General features: G+C 41.9%; 1 protein-coding gene across 11 annotated transcripts in view; it reads left to right on the top strand.

Annotated features, from left to right (window-relative positions):
• Positions 1–13007, top strand: part of LOC129724161 (protein vav) — an 874164-nt gene that overhangs the window by 481567 nt on the left and 379590 nt on the right. The gene's annotated exons all lie outside the window — the stretch shown is intronic.

Here is a 13007-nt window from a genome sequence, read left to right as displayed (position 1 = left end):
GGATAAAACGTCACCAGCTGAAGCCTGTTGCGTCCGGCGTGATTTTCAAGTTACCTTTAACGGATGACGGGGAGATTGTCAGGACAGCAGCCTAGAAGAGGCTCGAGTGTAGTGAAATATAAAGAAGTTGGGTAAGAAGGCATAAAAAAGAAAAAAAGGAAAAATATATATTTATATATCTGGAGATAACTCCGAAAAGAGAAAAAGTTGGACGAATTCGTCATTCGATTCTATCTTAGGAGAAAATTGGTTTTAAAAAAGTTTCAGGCAAACGTTTATATTTTGTCGCGGAAGTGCTGCGCATTGCGCGTGTGATATTTGCACCACCCGGGACTGGTTAGAAGTGGCCAGAAGCAGTAGTGGAAATCGGTTTAGCTTAGGACTGCAATTTCTCCCTCTGCAGTATAGTAGTGCGTGGAGTGTGTTGGAAGAAAGAAGATCAGTAGGACAGCTGACGAGAAGAAGCTTAAGTGAAGCGAAGAAAAAAGGAAAAAAATCGTCTATGGTGTAATCCAAGCCTCGTGATTGGCTGTTTAATATAACTCAGCTGAGCAACGTATGAAGGAAACGATCTTTCAGGATGAGGACAATGATAGGGTGAGTAATCTTCATTTTTATTTATTTTGCCTCGTAATAATACTATAATTATCCATATATAACACAGAAGTAAGCTTTGCGGTGAGTTTAATCCATCGCAAGAATTTACGGAAAATTTAAAACTTAGTATAACAATAAGTGCGCCCGATGTTGAAGCCTGCCGGGTCGCGTAGACAAAAATAAAATTAAAGGTCTGTCAATCGGAGGAAGAAAAGCCATATGCTTGCGAAAGCATGGTCTTCTTCGCGCGTAGTCAATCCTAAGTGTTTTTTAAGGAGGAAAGGTCTGGACGTCCAATGATCAACTAGAGAGTTTTCTTTTCGTTGTTTTACATTTCCTCTTATGATACAAAAAAAAAGGAAAAGGTGAAAAAAAATTTGAAAAAGCCCTGGAAAAAAAAGCAGCGGAAAAGATTTATTATAAAGAAAAAAATATGAAAATAATGAAGTACTAAAAAAAAATAATGATAATAATAAATAAAAAAAGAGTTTTATTCCAAAAATAATAAACGTTAAATAAAAAAAAAAGGATTTATCACTTGAATAAAAAAATAAGAGTATAATAATGTAAAAAAAAGAGTTTTGACATTGAAAGTTATACGGGCACTTTAAAAAAATATTAATATGTATATAATCTGAGTATCGAGAAATGGAACAAAAAAAAAGAGAGATATATACTTCTCATATACTTCTTTATATACTTTGACGACAGATTTGAAATATTGCTTATTGTACACTTTAGTAGGGGAAGAGAAAGCATGTTAACCGAAAAAAAATACGGGCATAGATTGTAAGTAGAAGCATACAACAGAAAATAAAATGTAAGAGGCCCGTACGCGAATGAATAGTTATTTTACACAGCAAGTTGGAAAATACAAAAAAACTTAAATTAATCCACCTAGCGGTCAGACCCAGCCTTTCTCATTCAATCTTATTATTTGTGAAAATAGATTTACATGAACGCTTCAATCCAATAAATGTATATTCACTCTTTCGGTTCTAAAACATGGACGTTGTAATCTATACATATAAAAATGCAGTCCGGTCTGTCTGTCTGTCTGTCTGATCCATATAGGCTCATAAACTACCGAACCGATCGACATGAAAATTTGTATGTAGGGGTTTTTAATGCCGATAAAGGTTCCTATGATAGTTTGAGACCCCTCCCACTCCTAGAAGGGAGGGTTCCCATACAAATGAGACATAAATTTCAGCACAACTCAAGAACAAACCAAGCAAATGAAACCGAATTTGGCATGTGGATGTTTTAAGGGGTAACAAATATGTCCATAATAGTTGGACGCCCCTCCTTTTTCTGGAAGTGGAAATGAAACACAAATTTCTGCACATCTCGCGAACTAATCAACTAAATGGAACCATATTTGGCAGGTGAATGTTTTTATTGGTAGTAAATTTGTTCCATAATCGACCTCAGGCAAAATTTTGGACTGTAAGATGGCGACTCCCGGTTTTAGGGTTACAGCCGAAAATGGCCTATTTCCACCCAATATAATAATATCCGGATCTATAATGATACACAGGAGCTAAAATCGATCGAAATTGTCGTCAAATGCCATCATGAAATCCAAAATGGAGTCAAAATCATGAAATCCAAACTTCCGGTTTCTGAAAAACAGCGGCAAACGACCAAATACCACCCAATATGGGTATTTCCGGAACCGTAATGATGCACTGGAGCCACAAATCGACTTCAGATAACATTTTGAATTGTAAGATGGCAACTTCCGGTTTCTGGAAAACGGCCTGAAATGGACGATTCCCATTAAAGATTGACAGAAGCTAGAAATTGATCACAGACACAATCTTGAATTTTAAGATGGTGTCTTCCGGTGTCTGGCAAACAGCCGGAAATGACCAAATACCATTCAATATGAATGTTTTCGGAACCAGAATTACGCCCAGATGACAGAAATTGATTTCACAGGCAATTTTAAAGTCCAAAATGACAACTTTTGGTTTCTGAAAAACAGCCCAAAGTGACCAACTACCACCCAATATGAGTATCTCCGGAGCCAGAATGTTGCAAGAAGCTAAAACTTGACCTCAAACACCATTATGAATTGCAGGATGGCAACTTCTGGTTCCTGGAAAACAGCCAAAAATGGCCGATTTCCGTCTAACATGAGTATCTCCCTCCGGATCTAGAATGATACACAGCAGCTGAAATCGACCACAGACCCCATTTTGGATTCTAGATTGGCGACTTCAGGTTTCTGGGAAACAGCCGAAAATAATCGAATAACACCCAATATGGGTGTTTCTTAAACCCGAATGACGCTCAGAGGCCAGAAATTATCTTAAATACCATTTTGAAATCCAAGATGGCGACTACCGGTTTGTGAAAAACAGCCTAAAATAAACAAATACTATCCAATATGAGTATCTCTGGAACCAGAATGATGCAAGGAGCTAACAATTGACCTCAGGCGCCATTTGAAATTGCTAAATGGCAACTTCTAGGAAACAGTTGAAAATAACCGAATAATACTCAATATGGATATTTACGTAATCGAGATGATGCATAGAAACCAAACATTGACCCTGGACACCATTTTGAACTTCAAGACGACCATACAACACTGATAGAACGGACACGTAAACGGGACCAGACAACAACACTTATTGCTCTTACTTACTAGTGTAAAGACAACCACTTTTAGTTTCTGGAAAACAACCAAAATAACTAAATACCTCCCAATATGGGTATTTCCGGTGTTAGATTGATGCCAGAAAATCTGCAGAAAATGACCGAATACCACCCAATATGAATATATTCAGAATTAAAACGATGTACAGAAGCCAAAAGTCGAGGATGCTGTCATTTCGATAAAACCAATCATTTTAAACGATTTGTTATTTGTCTTTGATCATATCCTATGGCCGATTCGTCGTGCATTTGCAGATTTTAAACACGCAAAGAATCAATGAATTTGGAACGTTCAAATAGTATGATACCACATTTATATTATGTTGAGGCCTCTATATCGATCAAAGCAGGTGTAGTTTTCAATAGTCTTTGAATTTCTTTTCTTTCCATAACTTTTGAGCCACGTAACAAATTGTTATGAAGTTTGTTATTTGTAAGTTTGAGAGATGACTCGTTCGTATGACACTAGTTATGTTCAAATAAGTCATGTAATCTTTGAGATAATAGACTTTCGTTGTTTTATAAATAATTTAATACATAACGGTTGCTTAACTTCGATTATAATAAAATGAAATAGGAACGTATAGGGCAGCCAAAATTTTCTGAAACCACGTGTTCAATCATAATTCATCAGTTAACTCTTAACTAGCCCGCTCATCTGATAATAATATTGATCAAATCGGTTGTGTAGTTTCAGAGATAATGAAGTTTCGTGATTTTCACATCTCGGTATATTACAGACGAAATTACAGTCCGATTACAGTAAAATTCAATAGGGTGTTATGAGGCAGCTAGACTTATTAGTTGACACTAATTTTGTGGAAATCGGGTCAGCCATCTCTTAGAAAAGTAAGTGAGTCCAAGTAGTCTTCGGAATATGTTCCTTTTCATAGCTGGATTTCACATTTTTAAACATAACAGGCAAAGTAATGATCTGATTGCAAAACAAATCAATAGGGTCTAATGGGGCAACTAGACCTTCCATTTGAGACGGATTTTATGAAAATCGGTCCAGCCATCTCTGAGAAACATGAGTGAGATTAAACAGTCCTAAAAACACGTTTCTTTTCATAACTTTTAAACCGCATGTCCAATCTTTATAAAATTCAAAAGTTAAGGGTTTTTCAGATAACCAAGCAGCGAGCTCCAGCACGCAGCACCAGCACGTATGAGATGTAGGGGGCCCGAATAAGTGTATGTAATATGTTGTGCAGAACAGTAAAGAAAAAAAAAGAAAGAAGAAAATATTAGGTAAATAAGACGCACCAAAAAGCCAACATAACTAGGCATTAGGCCGTTATCTCATCGCAATAACAACCACCTCGGGAGAGAGGGGAAATGTGACGCAACACCCCGCGGATTTCCCAATGTTTCGTCACGTTGGTAAAACTCAAGCAGAATGAAATCTAGAACAATAGCCTGCTACCGAGTTTACTTAATACAGTAGATCAAGCAGTTTGCACGTAAAACAAAACAGTTTCAACATAAACTAGAGCATTAGCTTGCCGAAGAGTTTACGTATCTTGCAGAAAACAACGTTACAATAACATAGCAATTCTAGAGCAGTCCTTATTATGATTCGTTGGCCGAACCGATCAATATCAAGGCATTCTTATTATGAACCAAACCGAACAAAACAAAACACCCTTATTATGAATAGTATTAAAACAATAACCACGCGTCCTAGTTATAAGGCGTCGAACGATCGGTGGCTGTAAATATCCTAACGAGCATGCCACACAATGTTTACCTTTTCAATTTAACTATAATCAAAACAGAAGCCGGAGGCACAGCGTCACTCACGGTTACCCCTAGGCGCTCACGGTGGCGCACGGTACCGAGAGCTTGCGCGCTCTCGGATACCCACAAGTAGCGCGCGAACAAATACCGTACGCTCTCGCACGTGCTCCGATGCACGTGCTATATAACGCCCGCGGCATATACTAATATGTACTAAAATTCAACTCGAAAACGAAACAGGGTAATAAATACTGTAGGTTAGAATAGAACCGCTAGATAGGCGCTAACTCAGATCGGAGGAGAAGAACCTCTCCGCTCTGAGTTACACAGGTTGATATTTAAGCAAAATTGTAACTCGATAAAATCAATCATCATCATCTATCACTCAACATTCCGCGTCGAACACTCGACAGAAACGGACGTGCAAAGTGGTCGTTCTATTACAATCCGGTCCGTGTGTACGAATAGCCAAACAAAAGAGTGTATTATTCGCGCTAAAGGCCAACTAGATTGTGAGTTGTGTAGATACGTTCTGTACCCGGCTCACAACTTTGGCTGTATTGGTGCAAAATACCAGCTGCAGTTTTGATCTGTGCACCGTGAATAGATCTTTTTAATCCTAGCCCATCAGTTGACAGTCGAGTCCGTGTCGCTGTGCTGAGTGATCTCACACCCGGCTCACTGCTGGTGGCTGTATTGGTGCTGCTGTACTGGTGCTGCTGGCTGCTTTGGGTGCAGCTTCGAACGATCGGACAACCACTGCTGGAAGGAAGAAGTAAAGAGGTACGTGTTCTTGTCGGCGCTAGTGCGCTAGTGCGCTACATTTAGCGCAATGGATATAGATCCCTCGCCTCCCGTGCCACCATCCCCGAACCCCCCTGACCCTGACCCTTCTGTTACCCCCTCCCCTGTTCATTCTCCAGTCCCCCCTCGCCCCAGGCTTTACCCGGACGGATCTCAACAGGGCAGCTATACTGTTTATTTTCGTCCAAAGGCAGGAGTGAATTCAAAGCGTTTAAACATACTGCAAATTGCTAAAGACCTGACGAAGGGGTACAAGGCCGTGACCGAAATTTCCAAGGTCCGACCTAACAAGCTCCGTGTCGGGGTCAGTGATCTGGCACAGGCCAATGCTATCGCTTGCTCTGAGCTCTTCACACGCGAGTATCGCGTCTACATACCCGCACGAGACGTGGAGATCGACGGTGTCATAACCGATTCGAGTCTGTCTGTCGAGTGTATCCTAAAAAGCGCAACCGGTTGCTTCAAAAATACCGAAACACAGGCGAAGATTTTGGATTGTAAGCAATTGCGGTCCATGTCTCTCGTCGGCGGTAAAAAAGTTTACACTCCGTCAGACTCGTTTCGCGTTACGTTTGCCGGATCTGCACTCCCTAGCCACGTCTCGATCGACCGGGTTCGTCTGCCTGTGCGATTGTATGTACCCCGTGTTATGAATTGCACCAATTGCAAGCAGTTAGGCCACACAGCCGCCTACTGCTGCAATAAGGCACGATGTAGCAAGTGTGGGGAGACTCATGCGGAAGATTCTTGCAGTGTTAATGCTGAAAAATGTATTCACTGTGGGGAAAACCAGCATGAGCTCTCCACATGCCCGGTGTACATGCAGCGCAGAGATAAAATCAAGCGGTCACTTAAGGAGCGTTCAAAGCGTTCTTACGCTGAGATGCTGAAGAAGACCGTGACCACTTCTACCATAACATCGAACCCCTTTGATCTGTTGCCCTCTGATGAAACCGATTCTGACGATTCATCAGCGGGAACATCTTATGCCAATCCTGGGGAGTCTAGGAAGAGGAAAAATGTTTCTTCTCCTAAACTTCCCCGTAAAGGTCCTAAGATTTCCCAAAGTGTAATGAAAAGTACGAACAAACCAAACAGTGCTGCGGAAAAACCGAAGCAAACTCCTCCTGGGCTTGCAAATTTAAAGTCCCAGAAGGAGTTCCCAGCACTGCCAGGAACATCTAAAACCCCAGTTGTTCCTTTTGCACATCCAGTTGATGAAACAAACTCTGGATTAGTGAAACTTTCTGACATTGTGGACTGGATTTTTGAAAATTTCAATGTACCCGATCCAATTAAAATTTTTCTTACAGCATTCCTCCCAACAGTTAGATCATTTTTGAAGCAGTTGACTGCCCAATGGCCCCTCCTTGCAGCGATTGTATCCTTCGATGCCTAATTCAACTGCGTATATGAAGGATTCTATCTCTGTCTTACAGTGGAATTGCAGAAGTATTTTACCAAAAATTGATTCGTTTAAAGTTTTGATAAATAAAAACAAATGCGATGCATTTTCCCTTTGTGAAACTTGGCTTACTTCAAATATTGATCTCAACTTCCATGATTTTAATATTATTCGTCTTGATCGAGACACCCCATATGGAGGAGTACTTTTCGGGATTAAAAAGTGCTATTCTTTCTATCGTATTAACCTCCCCTCGATTCCAGGCATCGAAGTTGTCGCATGTCAAATGACAATACAAGGTAAAGAGCTTTGTATTGCCTCAATATATATTCCTCCCAGAGCACAGGTTGGGCAACGGCTGCTCTTTGATTTAATAGAACTTCTTCCCTCGCCACGTTTGATTTTGGGAGACTTCAACTCTCATGGCGTGGCTTGGGGTTCCCCATACAATGATAACCGCTCCTCTTTAATCTATAACCTTTGCGATGACTTCGACATGACTATTTTAAACAACGGTGAAATGACACGTATCCCGAAACCTCCAGCGCGCCCAAGCGCTTTGGATCTATCCTTATGTTCGACGTCGCTACGGTTAGATTGCACATGGAAGGTAATCCTTGATCCTCACGGTAGCGACCATTTGCCTATTCTTATTTCAATTAATAACGGGTCAACTCGCATGCGACCAATTGACATTCCGTATGACCTCACACGGAATGTCGATTGGAAGTTGTACGAGGAAATGATTTCAAAAGCGGTCGAGTCGATTCAACATCATCCACCACTTGAAGAATACAACCTCCTCGCGGGCTTGATTCTCGACGCCGCGTTGCAAGCCCAAACGAAGAAATATCCCGGCGTAACGATCAAAGAACGGCCTCCCACTCCGTGGTGGGACCAAGAGTGCTCCGATGTCTACACGCAAAGATCCGACGCGTATCTGACCTTCCGGGATACAGACGATGCCGACGACTTTAAACGTTATTCGGAGCTTGATACCAAGTTTAAAAGCTTGACTAAGGCAAAGAAACGCGGTTATTGGCGTCGGTTCGTAAACGAGACGTCGAGGGAGACATCAATGAGCACTCTTTGGAACACAGCCCGAAGAATGCGGAATCGCGTAACGGTCAACGAAAGCGAGGAGTCTTCAAGTAGGTGGATATTTGATTTTGCCAGGAAAGTATGTCCGGACTCTGTTCCTGAGCAAAACATTGTTCGTGATGCGTCTCCGGGCCACGACGCGATAGAATCACCTTTTACGATGGCAGAATTTTCAGTTGCCCTCCTGTCCTGTAACAATAACGCGCCTGGGTTAGATAGAATCAAATTCAACTTGTTGAAGAATCTACCCGGCAATGCCAAGAGGCGCTTGTTGAACTTGTTCAATAAGTTCCTGGAGCAAAATATTGTACCGCAGGATTGGAGGCAAGTGAAGGTGATCGCCATCCAAAAACCAGGGAAACCAGCTTCTGATCACAACTCTTATAGGCCGATTGCAATGCTATCCTGTATCCGGAAATGGATGGAAAAAATGATACTCCGTCGTTTAGACCATTGGGTCGAATCAAATGGTCTACTATCAGATACTCAATTTGGCTTCCGCCGTGCCAAAGGGACGAATGATTGTCTTGCGTTGCTTTCAACAGATATTCAGCTGGCGTATGCTCGCAAAGAACAAATGGCGTCTGCGTTCTTGGACATTAAGGGGGCTTTTGATTCCGTTTCTATTGACATTCTTTCGGGTAAACTTCACCGACAAGGATTTTCTCCAATTTTGAACAATTTTTTGCACAATTTGTTGTCCGAAAAGCACATGCATTTTACGCACGGCGATTTGGCAACTTTTCGCATTAGCTACATGGGTCTTCCCCAGGGCTCATGTTTAAGCCCCCTTCTTTACAACTTTTATGTAAATGACATCGACGAATGTCTGGCAAACTCATGCACGATAGTCTTATCATGCAGACGACAGTGTAATCTCTGTTACAGGAGCCAAAGCTGCCGATTTGCAAGGACCATTGCAAAATACCTTGGACAATTTGTCTGCTTGGGCTTTACAGCTAGGTATCGAATTCTCTCCGGAGAAGACTGAGATAGTAGTTTTTTCTAGGAAGCATGAACCTGCTCAGCTTCAAACACAATTAATGGGTAAAACGATTTCTCAGGTTTTGGTACACAAATATCTTGGTGTCTGGTTCGACTCTAAAGGCACCTGGGGTTGTCACGTGAGGTATCTGATGAAAAAATGTCAACAAAGAGTGAATTTTCTTCGTACAATAACCGGACAATGGTGGGGAGCCCACCCAGGAGACCTTATAAGGCTTTACCGAACAACGATATTGTCTGTTATTGAATACGGGTGTTTCTGCTTCCGCTCCGCAGCAAACACACATTTGATCAAACTGGAGCGAATACAATATCGTTGTTTGCGTATCGCCTTAGGTTGCATGCAGTCGACCCATACGATGAGTTTGGAGGTCTTAGCTGGAGTACTACCATTGAAAAACCGCTTCTGGAGCCTGTCTTCTCGTATTCTTATCAAATGTGAGGTCTTGAACCGTCCCGTGATTGAAAATTTTGAAAGGTTAATCGAACTTAATTCTCAAACCCGTTTTATGACATTGTATTTCAATCACATGTCCCAAAATATTAACCCTTCTTCGAATATTCCAAATCGTGTCGACTTATCAAATACTTCTGATTCTACTGTGTTTTTCGATACATCCATGATAGAAGAAACTCGTGGAATCCCGGATCATTTACGCGTGCAGCAGATCCCCAAAATTTTTTCCAATAAATATCGAAACATCAACTGCGACAATATGTACTCCACTGACGGATCACTTTTTGATGGGTCCACTGGCTTCGGTATCTTCAATAACAATTTAACCGTCTCCCATAAGCTCGATAATCCTGCTTCTGTTTACGTCGCAGAATTAGCTGCAATTCAGTACACCCTAGGGATTATCGAAAAAATGCCCACGGAACATTATTTCATCTTTACGGACAGTCTCAGTTCCATTGAGGCTCTCCGATCGATGAAAGATGTTAAGCACTCTCCGTATTTCCTGGGGAAAATACGGGAACATCTGAGTGCTTTATCCGAAAAATCTACTCAGATTACCTTAGCGTGGGTCCCTTCTCACTGCTCGATACCGGGTAATGAGAAAGCGGACTTTTTGGCTAAGGTGGGCGCAACAAACGGTGATATTTATGAAAGACCAATTGCCTTTAATGAATTTTTCGCATTTGTACGTCAGAATACGATCATCAGTTGGCAAAATTCTTGGACCAAGGGGGAACTGGGAAGGTGGTTACATTCCATAATCCCCAAGGTATCGACGAACCCGTGGTTCAAGGTGTTGGATGTAGGTCGGGATTTCATTTGCGTGATGTCCCGGCTTATGTCCAATCACTATAGATTTGACGCGCATCTCCGTCGTGTTGGGCTCGGGGAGAGTGGTATCTGTGCCTGTGGTGAAGGTTATCACGACATAGAGCACGTTGTTTGGTCATGCCCTGTACACCGTGACGCCAGGTCTAGATTAGTAGCTTCCCTGCAGGCCGAAGGTAGGCAGCCGGCTGTTCCTATTCGTGATGTCTTTGCGAGCCGTGACCTATCCTACATGTCCCTTATATACGTTTTCCTGAAATCCATCCACGCCCCTGTTTAGTCCTATCCCCTTCCGCCTACATCCAACCAAACGACAAGAACACGTTAAGACCCCGGATCCGGAAACAGCAACTAGACCCGCACGATACCCTCAGGCCCCGAGGGAGACAACCCAATATGCCAGTCCGTAATATCTTGGCCCAGCAGCGGAACATATTCAATATGCTGCTTACCTATGGCGATGGAAAACCATCAAACAACTATTCAGTGCTTTTCATGCAAAACATTCTAGCTTAAGTTAGATTTAGTTTCAGCTCGTAGTCGGCAGCGAGGATAAAAAATTTGCTTTTTGTCATTAAGATACTTTAGAAAGTAAGCTACCAGATATAATTGGCGCCGTTAAACATTGAATTGTATTTGTGCCGTGTCAAATAAACTATAGATGAGGAAAAAAAAAATCTATCACTCAAAAGAGGTGATGCTGCGAATCGACTGTTCGCGTACAGGACTTCGTGTGTTTCATTTCTAAGTGATCACAGGTCCTGGTAGAGCTCTAGCTCTACAGGTTTAATAATTTTCCTACAATTACATTAACTTAACTGTGAAGCTAATAACATTCAATAATATAAAAAATAGCGTACAAATATATATAATAGTGTTGAAATGTCACCATTTGTGGCAGAACACACAATGTTAATTCTGAATAGATTTTTTAGTACATAAATAAATCATTACAAACTCCCCCCCCCCTTAAAAAAAGGCGAAAGAACTGGTTCACTGATCTTCAGAATCTATATAGATGCAGGCAATCCGCTCGCAAGCCGATCAGAAGAGATTGATCGTGAGCGGATTTTCATGGATACGTTTCAAAGAACATTTCGCAGAAGTCACAAAAGCAAGTAAAGTTTCAAAAAATGCTTCATCACACCTTCTCAAATCAAAAGTCGCTGAACATATTTTTAACGGGGAACATCCACTAACTTCTGATAACATTCACCTGCTCCGCTCCGTCAATAATTTATGGAAATTAGACGTAGTTGAAAGTTTAGAATCCACGCTTCTCAACAAAGACGCAGGTAACCAACCTTCATGGCTATTCAATCTTCTACCCAAAAACCCTAGACATGGTACAGTAAACAACTGACCGCATAATTCACTACCTAATTTCAATTAAGGGGGCTACATTTCAATGTTTACCTACTTCAAATAAGAAACAGGATTTACGCTTTGCTCTTTACCAGCACTGTAGATGATTGATGTCGCAATCGAAATACGTATATGTACGGACTAATATTTTCGCTATTTACTTCTTAATTTTCTAGTAGAGTTCAATGCAAACTTATAATTATATCTTCTAATTTCGGATTGTCTACAACATTAGCGGATTGCCTACATCGTAGGCTGCGAGCTGATCAAAATAGCTAGTTCTTCGGAAGAACCTGTTTTGAGAGCGATCTAAATGTTTCGTTCTTTCAAAGAACTAGCTCTTCTAATCAGAAAATCAGAGAACCAGTTCTTCCGCTCTTTTTGTTCCACTTCAGGCTCCCATCCATTTGTGTGCGTACTCGGCGACAGCAAGCACGTGAAGAGCGGGGGCCTAGTGTGGTTGGTAACGTCTCCGCCAACCACGCTCGACGCCTGGGTTCGAATCCCACCGCCGACATAGGTGTCGATGGTTGTGAGGTGGCGTGATCCACTCACAACCAACCCAACTGGTCTAGATTCAATCCTAGCCGACACCGGGAGATTTTCCGAGGCGAAAAATCTCTGGGATCACGCCTTCCATCGCATGAGGAAGTAAAGCCGTTGGCGCCGGTCCGTTAATAAGCGGGTCGTGAGTTAGGGTCCTGGGTGTGGAGTCGCCTCCCTGGGCGTCGGTGATTGGCCACAACAGTGGCGGAACTAGACCGACGGAAAATAAGCGAGGATAAAAAAAAAGCAAACACGTGTGCCAGTCTGTGTGTGAACTGTGGCAAGCTGTTTGTTTTGCTATCGCGGCTGGTGGAAGGGTTATGCATAGGAGAGCAGGCAGTCGTGGGTAGTTGATTACTGGGAATGCTTTTGCATTTTCGCGCATGTCTTTGACTTGGTACAAGGGGCGTAAAGCTTCCACATGGCTTTCGCTCGCTTGAGCAAGTTACACTGAAAATTATGTAGAACGAAAAGAACGAGTGAGCCCTT

The sequence above is a fragment of the Wyeomyia smithii genome, chromosome 2, assembly GCF_029784165.1.
Source record: "Wyeomyia smithii strain HCP4-BCI-WySm-NY-G18 chromosome 2, ASM2978416v1, whole genome shotgun sequence".
NCBI lineage: Eukaryota > Metazoa > Arthropoda > Insecta > Diptera > Culicidae > Wyeomyia > Wyeomyia smithii.
Note: the sequence above shows the minus strand (reverse complement) of the source record. Positions and strands in the feature narration are given on the sequence as shown.